The following is a 13,156-nucleotide window of genomic DNA, read 5'->3' as shown; positions in this document are numbered from 1 at the left end:
AAGAAACAAGATAAAGACACTCAAACTGTACACATTAGGGAATATCTGAATCAAACAAACAAACATCAACTCCCTTTCAATATTAAAAATGAAATAGCTAAATTAAAGATATCAGTTCCTTTGACCGAAATGGTAAAGAATGAATCTTATAGGTCATAGATAACTGAGACTTTGAACATAGGAGAGGGAGAGGATTTTGTTAATTTGAATGATGACCAGCCTAAATTGTTGTTTGTTCTTGAGGCCAGTGGAATTCATCAGCAAGGGGGAGTTCCTCCTTTCTACATCAGCCTAAACATTCATCATAAAATTTTGCATAACGCTATGTTGGACTCTGGAGCATCCCACAATCTCATGTCAAAAGCAATAATGGAAAGACTAAACCTAGACATTGCCATGCTTTATAAGGATTTATTTTATTTTGACTCCAGCCAGGTTAAATGCCTTGGTTTAATCAAATACTTATGTGTGACTATAATGCAATGCCCTGCAAAGAGCATTCTAATGGAAATTTTTATTGTAGATATCCCACCAAAATATGGAATGCTACTATGTCACTCACGGGGAGCAAAACTACAAGGATCTTTTCAGTTGGATATGTCTTATGCCGCCATATCTATTTTTGGCCAACCAAGAAAATTATATAGGGAGACCTTGATGAAGTACATGGTTAGTAGTGAGAAAAAACCCCAAAACTTTCCCATATACTCCATGCACTCATATATAGACTCCTTTATCTTATGCAATGCAAAAATTGATAAAAACGAAATCATAGCCAAAGACCTTAAGTATAAAACAACTAACAGTGAGAACATATTCCATGAATCACTTTGGCATTTAGACTTTGATGGGTCTGTAAATAGGTTAGGGGCTGGTGTAGGAGTGTGGATCCATAATTTGGAAAATAACCATACTGAGGAACATGCTTTCAAATTTAACTTCAAATGTACCAATAACATGGCCGAATATGAAGCCTTGACTCTAGGGTTACAATTGGTTTGGAAATTGGGAGCCAAAAGAGTTTTTGTCATGGGAGACTTAGAGTTGATTATGAAACAGATCAGTGGTGAATATTCTGTAAACAACCCTAGGCTTGGTAGATATAGGGATATTATTTTAGACTTGGTCAAGGACCTCCTGGAATCAAACTTTGCTACCATTCCTAGAAAACAAAACATGCAGGCCCACAGTCTGGCTACCTTTGCTAGTACTTGTAAATTTCCATTTCAACCAAACCACTAGTACACTGCAGAAGTCATACATAGGCCTGTTATACCAAAAAACCTTATGTATTGGCATATTTTCTCCCAGGACTCTCAGATATACGATTTCATGAACAATGAAAGAGAATTTCAAAATTTCAAGATAGATACTGACTGTACAATGATGTAGCTACGAAACCCAATATGGAATCTCTAAGAGTTGACATAGAAGGGGTTAATATAGGAACTGAGGATAAAACAAAGCTCATTAAGATATCTAAAGCCTTACCCTGAGAGTAAAAGGTCAAATATATAAATATGTTTAAAGAGTTCTAGGATAAATTTTCCTTGAGTTATGAAGACTTAAAATCTTATGACACCAGCATAATCCAACACAAAATACCTCTAAAAGAAGATCATAAACCTTTCAAATAGAAACTCAGAAGTATAAACCTAGTTCTTATGCCATCCATAGAAAAGGAGGTTAAAAAAATGTTTGATGCCCAAATAATAGCACCCATTAGATACTCAGACTAGATTTTAAACTTAGTTACAACTAGGAAAAAGATAGGTGAAATTAGACTTTGTGTAGATTTTAGAAATTCAAACAAGGTCTCTTTAAAGGACCACTACCCCTTACCAAAAATGGACCATATATTGAAAAGGGTAGTGGGCTCATCTAGGATTTCATTGTTAGATGGATTCTCTGGGTATAACTAGATATTAGTCCAACCTGAGGACCAAGCTAAAATTGTGTTTACTACTCCTTTGGTACCTTCATGTATTTGAAGATTCCCTTTGGACTAATGAATGCAAGTGCCACATTTTAGAGAGCTATGGATATAGCTTTTGCTAAGGAAATCCATGATTTCTTAGTAGTATAGCAGGATGACATCATAGCCTTCTCTAAATCTGACAATGAACACTTAGACCACCTCAGAAGAGTATTTATCAAATGCAGGAAATTTGGGATTCCTTTAAATCCTAAAAAGACACCTTTCGGTCTAGAAGAGGGAAAGTTGTTACGAAACATTATATATAAAGATGGGATTAGGATAGACCCTGCTAGAATAGAAGCCATTTTAACCATTTCCCATCCCTGAAACATAAAAGAGATACAATCATTTCTACGTAAAATTAATTTTCTTAGGAGATTCATCTCAAATCTAGCAGAATTAATTAGGGTATTAAATAACATGCTAAGAAAGGACTCATCAATAAAATGGACATTGGAGGCCAAACAATCCTTTGAAACTATTAAGTATTAACCAAGACTCTAGTCCTGATTAGTCCTGACGTTCGCAAATATTTTATTATTTTTTCTTTTGCTTGAGAACACACCATTGCAGATATCTGCAAAAGAACAATCAATGATATGAACAACCAATAACATTCTTTAGTAAATCCTTAAGAGATGCCACACTTAAATACAATATCATGGAAAAATAGGGATTGGCTTTGGTTAAGGCTATCAAAGATTTCAAAGTATACATTCTGTACTCTCACATTATTGCTTATGTTCCAAACTCTGTAGTTAAGGACATTTTGACTCAAACTGGGCCTGAAGGAAAAAGAGGAAAATGGATTGCCACAATATTGGAATATGACATAGAGATAAAACCTACCAAGCTCATCAAAGGCCAAGGTTTAGCCAAACTCATGGCTAAATCTAACTGTTGGGACCTTGATATCAACTTCATTAGTGCCCTTGATGATCAGGAGGAGATGGTGACTCCACAGACTAGTGAACCTTTTACTAATTCACCATGGTATGTAGATATTACATTTGTATTACTAAATTTACAAGCTCCTCCTAGATTGACAAGAACTAAAGCTAGATTCTTAAAAATGAAGTCATTAGGATATTTTGTTATAGATAAGGTATTGATTTGGAAGGATAGTAGTGGTATTCTCTTAACATGTTTATTAAAAGATGAAGCTGACAAGTTTTTACAAGAGTTTCATGCAGGGGAGTGTGGAGGACACTTGTACTGAAAGAGTATTGCTGACAAAATTCTAAGGGTTGGTTTCTAGTGGCCTACTTTGTTCACAGATGTTAAAAAACATTTGACCTCCTGTCATAAATGCCAAATTTTTGAAGGAAAAAGGAAATTTTTACTCTTGCCTCTTAAACCAATTTCCGCTGAGATGCCATTTCAACAATGAGGGTTAGACTTCATTAGAGAAATACACCCCCCATCCTCAGCTCAACATAAGTGGATTCTAATAGCCATAGACTATTTTACCAAATGGATAGAGGCCATACCTTCTAGGCAAGCCACAACCACTGTCATAATCAACTTCCTAGATAGTAATATCCTTTCAAGATTTTGATGTCCCCAGAAGCTCATTACTGATAATGAAATAGCCTTTAAGTCCAAAAGAATGATATATTTTTGTAACAAGTACCATATCACCCTTGGCCATTCCACAACCTATTACCCTAAAGGTAATGAACTAGCATAGTCATCCAACAAAATCCTGGTCAATATTATTAAAAAGTTACTGGAGGATAATAAAAAGACATGGCACAAGAAGTTAGTCAATCCCTTATGGGAAGATAGACTGACTGCTAAGAAGTCCATTGGAACATCACCCTATCAGCTGGTTTATGTGATGGATGCAGTTTTCCCATCATCCCTGGGAGTGCCAATCATGAAAATCCTCCAAGAATTACAAGTGGAACCGAATGATATTCAGAGAATAATAAACCAAACTATACACCTGTAGCATACCAGGGAAGAAGTATATGTGAAATCACAGGTAATCCAGGAAAAAATCAAGAAAGTCTTTGATAAAAAGACTAAAGTAGATGATTTTCACATAGGAGACAAATTCCTTAAGTGGGATTCAAGGAGAGAAGATAAAGGCAAGCATGGAATATCTGATTTTCTATGGTAGTGGCCTTATTTCATTTTTGTCTACAGAGGCAACAATGCCTTTTTCTTGAGAAACATAGATGGATCAGATCTTCCAGGAGGACATGTTAATGGTAGGATGCTGAAGCACTACTTTTCCACTGACTTACAGTAGTTCACTCTATTTTCCATCATTGTACATAACATTGTAGAGTGTAGATTGGATTGGATGGTAATCCTTTGAAGTTGAAGCTCAGATAGAATGCCCTAAGCTTTAAAAGATTCACTGTCATAAGTATCAATAATGCAGATTCATAGAAGGACACTTTGCAAGGTAACTTCAGCCACAATTAAAAGGTTACTGATCTTTAGATTTCTTGACATTTCACTAGGAAATGACATCCCCATGTGGAGCCACTGTTAGAGTCCTATAGTGATAGGATTAATAATTTTGAATTGGCTAAGATTAAGCCTTGTAATATTGTACATACCTTTGATTTTTGCAAATGTTTTCCATATTAAAAATTAAAAAATGTAAAAAGGGTATGTCCTGAAAGAAATATCAAAGGAAAAAAAGAATAAGAAAAGATCAAAAAATGAAAATATATGAACCCAAAAAAAAAAATAGATCATGAAAGTGTGCAAGTCTAAATGCCACTACTATTTTGCTACTTTACTGTCTTAAAAAATGGTTGTGTGCATCTTGTCATACATGCCACAACCCATGGTAGTCAAACTGCTTAATCTTGACTATTTCATGTTTTGAATTTTATGTTTATAGTTAGAGAATAAAATCTGACCAAATAGTTTAATCTTGGCAGATCATTAGATAGGTAGACAAAATAAAAGGAGCTCATCAGTTTAATCTGAGCCCTTGGATGATCTAAGGTTAGAAGTAGATAGTTTATTTTTCAAAAGAAAAATGAAAAATAAGGGTATGCTAGCCTAAATGCACCCAAATAAATGAAGAAAAAATGTTAGGGTAAGTAATGGGAAAGTAGAAGAAAGGTTGCTGAAATAGAAAGTTGATTGGACAAAAGCACATTTATCATCTTAATTATATGTTTCAATGTGCATGAGCAGTTAAGAAATTAAAAAAAATGGTTTAAAAATTGATTTAATTAACCCCCCCTCATTCATTTCATCGCTTTATTTACTAATTTCCCCATCCACAAGTAAGTTCTAGTACTAAAAATCCTTCAAGTCATAAAGGCTCAGAGCATTTCTCTAACTTTTGGTGGGACTGGACCCTCGGCTTAATGACTGATGGACATCAAGTGTTAGAATTCCCATCATAAAAATTCATTTCCCTTCATTACCATAATAAAACCCTTTTTCTTAAGGTTAAACTCTATTTTCCTATGAAATGTAAAACAACCCCATGTTGAATTCCATTTCATTCAAAGTACTCACAAAAAGATTTTATCCTATGTATGAAGTGTATGTGAATAAAATGCACAAATATTACATTATGCTTAGGGGTATGTTCACTCCGCTCATTTCATTTCATATTAACTTTTAACATAATCCTATAGCTCCCTATATACCTTTTCCCGTATATAAATAAATCTCTTATGTAATAACCCAACCTTTAGTTTAGCTATAAACTATACTTTATCCCATATTCCTGACAAAGCCCACTTAATTCACCACTTCATGGTAAAGATAAAATAATACCATCATTAAGCCTCACCTGATCATTGAAATCCATGATTAACTCATAATTAATCCTAAACCACTAAGGATTAGAGCCGTGGGCCCCCCAAAACCTATGCTCATTTCATCCGCGCACATCCATCACCCAACTATCATCCGATAATCAGTGCCCACATCCAATGGTCCATATCCATATCGGGTTCACTCGATTTTCGACCTTTACCCACTAGATAAATTGGTTTTGCCCGGTCCCCCATCTGCTATGTGTAAAGTGCTAACATAGATCAGGTGACCCCTCCAAAATACTGCCTCTTCCATGAAATAGGTGCAATGGCTTGGGAAACCACCTCCTCGCCCAACTTGAAAAACCACCCATTGTTCATTTGTAATTTACCCACCAAAAAGTGACCGTTGTTCAATAAAAAGGCCAAGAAGCCCTATTTCGCCTTTTTTTCTCATTTTCTTCATAAACCTCTACAAGCCATAGCGGCACCTGCAAACACTGAAATCGCCAATTAACCTCAAATTTCACTCTTGAATAATTTTCAAAGACCCCAATCATCCTCTCTGTCCATACCAGAGCCATTCAAACTTTTGGAGTTGCTGATAACATCGAATTTGAAGTTAATTCACCCAAATTCTAGGTATTTGAAAACAAATTACGAGACAACCCTTTCAATTTTAAAATGTTAAGTCTTTAAAGTGTTTTAATTAAGTAAAATTAATTCAAATTACTTTAAATTTAAAAGTGTGTGCCCAAACCCTTCTGAATGCTTTCGAGTTTCCTTCAAAACCTTTGAATAAACTAGTATTGCCAAATTTAGACCCACAAGAACTGAATTATGGTTTCCCCCATCACCATGGATGTCAGACCTGTCATGACCCCCCATTTGGACCTTGACCACCTTCCCCTAGCGGACAGGGATTTTAAAATCAAAGACACAAGTTCCTATGAAGTCCTGCTCAAAATTCATTGTTTGAGTAAGGATAGATATCTAAACCACACTAATGACATTGGCCTTTGGGACTACAATTTTCCCAAATACTAGTTTCCATAAGTACATATCTTTCCTGAGATTGTCCATATGTGCCATGCCTGTTACATTCCCAGCCAGAGAGCTATAATCTCCCCTAACCAAAAGGTCTTGTTTACCATCACAATTGAATCAATCAATGAAATGTTGCAAGTCCAACCAGGTCCAAACCTGACCCTACTCTCCATTGGGGATTTTTTAGACCAGTACACCAAATTGAGTCCATCTAGACTGGCCCAAATATTCCAAACTTTCATTATAGAAGAGTAGCACATTCCTAAAGATGCCCCTCCATATGTTTCTACCATTTTCTCTGAAAGGGGCAAGAAAATTGTAACCATGATCTCATGTATTTTGGGCTGTACCACAGATGAATTTGTTGATGAGCTCATCCTAGCCTTCATGTCCATTTTCACCCAGAGAAAGCCTCCTGCTACTTTGTACAATTATGCCTAGTTCATAGCTAAAAGGATGCATGAACAATTTACCAAAATGTACAATGAAAGAGTATTCAAGTACTCATATGTAATATACCACATGTTTTTATATTATCAGTCAGACAGATTTCCCTTCACCATCCAAAAGCTGGATACTAGAGGCTAGCCCAGGTCTGCCATATTTTGGACACCATTATTCCACAAGTATTCATCACCTTACACCTATATATAATTCATTGACTCTTTTGTCCATCCAATCATGACCATGCTGACAGGAAGCCCTCCACCTAGGATAAGCCAAGAAATCAAAAGAGTGCTCCAATTGTCTAAGCAAAGTAAGGTGGGAGATTGTTACCTTTACCAAAATCACACTGAAATAAGAATCTCTGGTTGCTAGCTTGCCCCATACAAACTACCCAAATACCACTCCATGAGGTTATTTTCTCTAGAGTATTATAGGAAGATAATGAACTCTGATAATGTCAATTTTGTCTTAGACAAGAAAAGAACTCAGTTCAAGGTCAAAAATTAGTTAGACCCTTTCATTTTCAATTCTAGAGAAGTAGGAGAGTAAGCAGATCAAATTCTGTAACAACTGAAGTTTCAGAACAATTTCATATGTAGGTATGACTCTCAAGGGTTTATGACCAAACTAAGACAAAAGGTCAAATTGGGACCTCACATTCATCACCCCATACCAGAAATTGAAAGATATGCCAACCAATCTGACTGGTTGGAAAACAATCTCACAGACAGGGATAGCACAAAGGTAGATGTTGAAAATACCTTGTTTGATTTAGAGAGATATCTTGATGAAAGCCCATTCCTGTAGGTACCAGAGAAAGAAGGAACCATGAGTACCCCTACGGTTTTGCAGTCTCCTCAGAATGAGGAAACGAATCCCAAAAGGAATAGAGAGGAAGCCTCCAGTTTGGGTATGGAAACTTCAAATGTGCAATATGAAGCCAGCAAGAGCAGAAGGCCAAGGCTCAATCCTGTTTCAGAAAGCTCAGTAGAAATAACTCATGCTGAGTTATACATGAGCAAGGGCACAAATCCATTTAGAGACACACAGGATCCATCTATATCCTAGACTCAAATGTTATAAAGGAAACTTAGCGTAGAAGTCTCCTCATTTAATAAACCTGCTGATAGAGATAGAGACATTAAGGACAGGTTCAAAGAAATCAAAATGAGAAATGAGAAAATGAAGGCACATCATCTCAAACTTACACCCACCAATCAAGCTAGGTTGATGTGAGCTTTTGACATCGAGGAAGGAAAGATGCAAGTGTCCTTCATAAAGCCAATTGTACAACAACCAAGGACATCAACAGATTTCAAGAAGATTGATTTTGAGTTATTGGCAAGGGATATTCATCCCATTGACCAAATTTAATTTCACAAATAGCTTAGATAAATTATTTACTCCACCATTACAGGAAAAGCCATAGCTACCCATCAGTTGCAGAATTCATTGAATAACATCTAAGCCTTGTATCAGTTGGAAAAGGCCTCCTCACAGGCCAAAGACACCAGAATCAAGTCTTTGGAAGACTTAGTAATTGAATTAGGACATGATCCCAAAGACATCAAGGCTACTGAACAACTAATCAAAAAGAAAAATGATGACATTAGAGCACTCAAGAAAAATTTGAAGATACCTCAGCTTCAGCACCACCAGACACAGGACACCTTGGAAAATCAAGCAAGGCATGAAGAGTTGATGGACTTAGTCCTCAAACTAAATGACCAGTTGAGGGAGACACAAAAGGAATTGGATAGCTTAATCCAATTAAATCAAACTGAGATTGGCACTAACTCAATGAATGTCATCCTAGCAGTCACCATGGCTATTCCCTCCACATTGGCAGCCTCATTGGCTCCCACAGCTCCAATGGCCACAACACAACCAGTTTCCACAAAATCTACATCAGTAGCAAGTACATCAAGTGAAGAAGCAACAATGTTGGTTAAAGCTATGGAATAAATCACAATACAAACAACAGAGATGAATAAGCTCAAAGAAAATGTGACAAGCTTGGAAACTGATTACAAGCTTGCCAAAATCATGCATAAAGAAGAAGTGCAAAAAGTTGCTAGGATGAGTGAAATATTGAAAGCCTTCGAAAAGGACTTGACACTGAAAGAACCCCTTGGGTAGGCTAAGGAACAATTATGGGTCAATATCATTGACTCTTTCAATTATCTGTGGCCACCTATTTAGGTGATTTTTGATCAAGTAGAGTTGATAAAGCTGGCTACAGAGGCCATCCAGAAATTAAAGGAAGAATTAGGACAAATCCCAGAAGAGGCTACTAGAATTATCCAATTCCTTAACAACAAGAATAAGTATGATCTTCAGGAATTGGAAATAGAGGACAAAATAGAGACAATTTTGGAGGTTAGAAAGGTCCTCTCCAAGAGAAACGCAATGCAAAACTTGGAGGAAAAGTGTCAGAATATGCAGATAGCCATCGACAAATTTATTGCTAAATTCCAAATTTTGAGAGAAAAGAGATTACCCAGTCCCTTAGTGATTAATGAAAAGCTCATGACACAAGAGGATTACAACAAGAAAATCATAGAGGTAGCAAAGGATCTGGTAAATACATCATCAATGAAGGCATTGCCAATAGGCAAAGTACTCTACTAGACATTTGAAAATTTGTTTTACCTCCAGCATGAGGTAAAACACTTGTTTATCAATAAGCCTACTTTTTCTAAATACATCGAGGCAGATGAAATATATAGGAGGATGCTAAAAATCCAATTACCTGATGTTGAAACATGGGAGAAATTAACTGATTTACTATATAAATATGCAGTAAAAAGGTTAATGTATAGTGAAAGCAAAACATCATGGTAAAAGGATGAAGACAGATTAGCAAAGTCAAAGTGTATAAGTGTCAAAGTGTATCAGATGAAGGCCTAAAGTAAATAAAGCAGCCAACGTGAAAGATCAAACAATAAAGCAGCATAAAGGGCTAAAAATCAAACCATGAAAGCCAATAGTACCAAAATAAATGGGACAACATGAAGTAGTTCAATAAATGTCTCTATCTTCTTGCGAGAAGATATTTTTATTTCCTAGATTAAATCTCAAATCAGTTTGAGATATTCTGTAATAAACTTTTGTATAAATACTTCACAATTCGAAGTATGTAGGGTGGATTCTATTAGACATTTATGTATACTTTTTGATCAAGAAGACCCAAAAGGTTATTGTATTAGTTAACGAGCCAGCAAGCTGGATTGATTAATAAAGATCAGACTTCTCCAAGGTTTCATGTGTTGAACGAATTTCAGACAAGTATTTTCTTGTGTTATTGTCATTTTTCTCAAAGTTATTCATAATCTTATATGTGTTTCAATCTAAATGCTATAACTGGAATAATATTTAAAAACTTGTTTAAATCACTCTCTGTTTTAACAGCAAGCATTTGAATGTTTACTTCTAATATTTAAATTAAATAATTCTTATTTACTTTGTGGTTTAGATTGATTTCATAAATAATCTAGGTTAAAGGATTCTTAACTGCCCTTTGATTTTGATTACTCCTTCCTTCCTCATTCATTATCCGGGTCTGATAACCCTTAACTGCTCTCTCACCCCGAGTGAAACCCTTTCACGCCTTTGTCTCAAACATCTGAAATACAATCTGCTCTCTTACCCTTGGAACATCCCATTTAATGAGTTGATCCAGTTTTACTTCCTTATTAGTTGACTCCATAGCCCAATGGTCTAAAAGACATCAATTTATCCATCTATCTAAGCACATCCCACCACCAAATCTCAAATAAAGATAAAAAACACAACAATCATAGCTAGCCTAGAACATAACTAAAACAAAGTTAAACTTGAAAGAGAGAGCCCTCTCTAAGCATCAAGGAGGCTAGGTCCTGATCTCCAAAAGTAGATTGTGGTTACCTTTGGTTTTTCCTTCTTATTACTTCAAATGAATTATCAGAGTGATAACACCTTATTCGTCTCTTGAAGGGGGTTAAATTAGTAGATTGTACTCTAAGTTTGATCCTTCGGTTCTTCTAAAGAATCTCCCACTTCGTGTAGCCCCAAACATCAAGGTAACTACATAACCCTATTTTCACATAACAACATTTTAATCCAAGTCTTTAAGGATTTAAATACTTACTTCGTGGTCCCTTAAAGGTCCTTTGTTCCACTTCACTATAGCTTATATTTCTATCGATCATGAAATAAGTCACAAAACTTTTGAGTGTGCAATCAATCCAATGATCCACAACCCATGCGATATTACTTTTTGATGCCTCCAGACATTTCACTAGTTCAGGAGTCCACACTATAGGGTGGTAAAGCCTCCACATTCCTTGAATATCAGCCAATTTAGAAAACCACTCATGTATTTTGTCAGGGAAGAAATAGAAGAATGCGTCAGTTTCATCTGTGTACAAAAATATTTGCAACCACTATGCCTTGGATAATTTAGGGCTCCTCTTCCCTTGAGCCACAAACACATGCATGTTTCGATCAATCCACTTTTCAATCTCTTTCTTCATAGGAAACCATATATCACACATCTCTTAAATAGATCCCCTTCCCAGAAACACAACCATTTCTTAGCTTAAGGGGGCTTGACCCAGGTTCAGAGTTTTTCGTGTCAACTAGAAAAACCCTAACTACTGGCCCTTTTAGTAACAACCTGCATAGCGCAGGTTGCAGTCTCACCTGAAGTAGTATTGGGGGATGTTAGAACCAAGTTTCTTCTAGAGACCGTGTGATAAGTGATCTTAAGTCATTCTGTCTCAGACGTGCCTCCACGCAAATCTATGTCTTCCTATGGTCTGCTACTGCAACTATATAAAAATGGAATTTATACCTTCGCGAAGGTCTACAATCAGAGCTTATTGACCTAAATGAAGCAGACTAACAAATTTCACATAGTAAATACTAACCCTCTTCAAGCATTTATCATAGCATATTTAATCACTACCTTCGCAAAAACAAATTATTGCTAGTTCATGCACATATAATTAGGATTCAATGGATTCGTGCATCAATTACACTTTATTCCCCATAAAACATATCAGTAAGCCATAATGAATAACTTGAACAAAAATAAGAATAAGACACAAAGGAAGCATCTTTGTTCCAAAATTAGTCTTTATTAGATTCAACATTCAATTTACAAACTCTTCCACCTTTTGCACCCATCTGCAGGGGCCCGCGCACTCAACTACGAACTTGCCAAGGTCTCCATTCACTCAACTGCAGGAGCCTTCCCCTTTTTCCTAAGTATAGGAAACAGAGCTTTCCTGCCTTAGCACTTGCGTAAAACATTAATCTTCTATCTTAGTTACCTCTCTAGACTCGCTATGACTCATATATATAGAATTTTGGTTTACAATACCATAGCCTGCTGCCTATGGGTGAGTCTCCAAATCGACCTATCAATTACCAAAACAAGGGGCTGAAGCCCCTTTGACTCTTACTTAGTTGCACACTCTGCTTTCACATTTCACAAATAATTTACATTCTTTACAACATCTTCTCAAAAATTGGTTAAAATAACACGAAATTGACCCTAGGGAGCCTATCCCAACAACTACTGCAAGAAAAGGGTCTACCTACTTTGAGGAATTCTAATGGAAAATTGATTCCATTAGAAAATTACCAGGAACAACAGTGTATCATAGTTTTTGATGTTTCAAATTTTGTAAAGTCCGAAGGAGTTATTAGTGGAGAAGCATTTATAGAAGGTATACAGTTTGATTTAAATATTCAACATGAGATTCATCACCTTTTTGTCAATAAGCCAACTTTTGACATTTACACCAAAGTGGATGAAAGGTTTAGAAACATGATAAACTTTTCTATCCCAAATGAAGAAAGGTGGGACCAATTGCTAAAGTTGATTAAGTATAACTAAAGCCCTGAAATTTCCACAGTAGAGAGGCAACATTTACAACAAAATAGCCACGGTGAGCAC

This window comes from Pinus tabuliformis, chromosome 9 (assembly GCF_031772625.1).
Source record: "Pinus tabuliformis cultivar Carrire ecotype Pingquan chromosome 9, CPIR1, whole genome shotgun sequence".
In the NCBI taxonomy this organism is placed as follows: Eukaryota; Viridiplantae; Streptophyta; class Pinopsida; order Pinales; family Pinaceae; genus Pinus; species Pinus tabuliformis.
This window is presented reverse-complemented; position numbering follows the sequence as displayed.